Below are 3,049 nucleotides of genomic sequence, written 5' to 3'. Positions count from 1 at the left end.
CCTCCTCTCGCTTATCTCTCCACCCTTCAGGCTCTCTGCCTGTATTCCTGATGAAGGGCTTTTGCCCGAAATGTCCATTTTCCTGCTCCTCGGATGCTGCCTGAACTGCTGTGCTTTTCCAGCACCACTCTAATCTAAACTCTGGTTTCCAGCATCTGCAGTCATTGTTTTTACCTAGTTGATTTTAACCCCACTGCGAATCCTCTTGCATGTGATGTATCTGTCTTGGGAGTGTTTGAGAGACAATGTAGATGAGGTTTCCCTTTGCTTCAAAACCCAGACAGTCCCTGGCCTGGGGGTCTTTGGTGCAGACAGCGTTGAGATTTATTTTCTGTTTAAAATGGTTAGAGTTATCTTTACTCTATATCTACCCCATGCTGTACCTGACCTGTGAGTATTTGTTGGGGAGGATGTAGAGACAGCTCTACCCCATCTAAACCCATGCTGTCCCTGTCCTGGGAATATTTGATCGGCACAATATCACTAGACAGCTTTAGTTCCAGTTTAAAAGAGTAGAGAGAGCTCTATTTTCAGTTTAAATTAGTATGGAAAGTGTTTTACTCCATATCTAACCCTGCACTGCCTGTGTCATGCGAGTGTTTGCTTCGAACAGTGTACAGGGAGCAATACTCTGTGTCTAACCCCATTCAGTATATTTTCTGGCCAGGTTTATATTAATAGCCAGGGATGTGTTTCCACTCACTGGCACTTTACCAGCTAGGGGATGCCCATATTGCAGCAGGCCCTGGCTGAATGAGTGCCTATTTTTCCCATCAAAATTCCTCTTCACTGACCCTGCTTGCTCACTATCCTCAGCCTCATGGTCACATTAGCACCCCCCATCCCAATTCCTCTCAGGCGACCTGGCTTCCCCACTGAGCTGGGCCGCAACCCCATGCGGCTGAGGGTCACTCTGATTGACCGGCACCGCTAGGAAACGGGACACCCTCCCAGATGGAGATGGATGCCCTGACTTCTAACAGTTAACAAACTGACCACTGTCGACGTTAGAGCAGCAGCAAGGACAGAAAAAGGCATCTTGCTTCTGTAATTCGGTGCCTGAAATTGAAAGTGTTTCATTGGCAGTAATGACTTTGGTATGTAGAGTGAGGTCTTCCACATCTTAATCTAACATTTTCACCTTCATGAATTGATCTAGGACTACTAACCGTGACTCCATCTTGGCTCACATTTCTGGTCCCCCATAGTTGAGCTGGCCAGTCCTGTTGGTGAAGTCACAAACAGCAGGCAGTTAGACTGGGAACAGCCACAGGCCACACACTAGGTTGCACATCACTGAACTTACCATCCCCTCTGAAACTTCAGAACATCATCTTCCCACTCTGGTGAGCAGAGTTAAATTTAATTAAATCAATAGCTACATATTTTACTGACCATCATTTCAACTTCTAAATTGTCCAATGGGAACAATCATTGAGGAGACAATGACTGACAGAGAGAATGATTGACGGACACTGATAATGGCATTGGCCGAAAGCAAGTGCTTTTGCCAAGGAAACAACATTTTACCTGATGATACTGCAATGATATCAGAAGCATTCCTCTGAAAAGTATACAGACGTATTGACTATGAGGTATAACACAATTCACCCCTTTTCCAAAAGGCACGTGTTGTGAATTTTATCATTGTAGAAATAGATAAAAGTGAACTTACATGCTCCCTGGCCTGCTGTGCTTTTCCAGCGACATACTTTTCGACTAGATTACATGTATAATGTCTATTAATCTATCCTGTTAATGTTAACTAGAACTGTTTCCAAAGATTTCCCCACATTCAAATTTCAAGACATCAAATCCAATGGATTTTGACGGAAGTGAGGTAGAAACTGTGGCATCAGAGCCATAATCTTTCAGACTTCTCTGGACTTGGGGGGAGGTACCAGCAGCCTGAAGAACTGCCAACATTACAGCCTTGTTCAAAAAAGGTTATCAGGATATTCCCAGCAATTACAGACCAGTTTATTTAACTTCAGTAGTGGGGAAATCTTTGGAAACAGTTCTGGATTACATTATACATGTAATCTAGTCGAAAAGTATGTCGCTGGAAAAGCACAGCAGGTCAGGGAGCATCCAGGGAGCAGGAGAATCAACATTTCGGGCATAAGCCCTTCATCAGGATCTCCAGCATCTGCAGTCCTCACTTTCTCCTAGACTATATATGTTCTCTCGTATGGAGAAGGGTAGGTTGATTCACAAGTGTCAACATATGATTTCTAAAGGGGAAATCATGTTGAACCAACTTGCTGGAGTTTTTTGAGGAGGTAATAGAAAGTGTTGGTGGGGATATTGCTTTTGATGTGGTGTACGTGGATTTCTAGTGGCATTTGATACAGAGCCTCACAACAGTTTTGTGAGGAGACTGACAAGTTGTGGAGGCCTTCACCATTTTCTTTTATTTTTCTGTTGGAACCTGAGTGTTGTGGTTAAGAATTGAATTTTTAACAGGAACGTGTTTTAAAGGAGAAGAGAACAAAGACAGATGTTTGCTATTGGGAGCTGGCCTGGAAGATAGTGCAACTTGATGACTGTTCTAAGGACACTGTTGGTGAAGTGGTATGAGCTGTTGTTATACTCCAGGCTGGCAGCTGGTTGAATGTTGAATTGATCAATCAAGGTAGGACTGGTGTCAACCAGCCAACCACAAAGAGTTGGTATTAAAGTAAAATAGAACAAAATCGTTCTGACTGGCATTTTGCTTGAGAGAGATTTTGGAAGCTGATTTGTTTTCTGTCTGTCTGTCTGTCTGTCTCTCTCTCTCTCTCTATCTCTGTCTAGTTTTCTATTGACTCATGAAACTGTTGATAATCCTCAACACCAGTACCCCGCAAGGATGCGTTCTCAGCCTTCTGTGCATCCATAACTGCGCAGCCAAGTTCCACATGAACACCATGTACAAGTTTGCTGACAACACCACCATGGTAGGTCAGAGAACAAAACAACGAGGAGTCAGAATACAGAAAGGAGATAAGGGTGGGGCAGTGGTGCAATGATAACACTCTCTCTCTCTCTCAATGTCAGTAAATCAAAA

At 43.6% G+C, this 3,049-nt stretch overlaps 1 protein-coding gene across 1 annotated transcript in view; it reads right to left on the bottom strand.

Annotated features, from left to right (window-relative positions):
- LOC122562997 (zonadhesin-like) overlaps window positions 1-1,204 on the bottom strand; it is a 25,857-nt gene extending 24,653 nt beyond the window's left edge. Inside the window, exon 1 of the mRNA XM_043716295.1 lies at window positions 1,170-1,204. The gene's annotated coding sequence lies outside the window, so the exon portion shown is untranslated. The remainder of the gene's footprint in view (window positions 1-1,169) is intronic.
- Between the last annotated feature and the right edge of the window lie 1,845 nt (window positions 1,205-3,049).

Source organism: Chiloscyllium plagiosum, chromosome 26 (assembly GCF_004010195.1).
Source record: "Chiloscyllium plagiosum isolate BGI_BamShark_2017 chromosome 26, ASM401019v2, whole genome shotgun sequence".
NCBI classification, from domain to species: domain Eukaryota; kingdom Metazoa; phylum Chordata; class Chondrichthyes; order Orectolobiformes; family Hemiscylliidae; genus Chiloscyllium; species Chiloscyllium plagiosum.
Note: the sequence above shows the minus strand (reverse complement) of the source record. Positions and strands in the feature narration are given on the sequence as shown.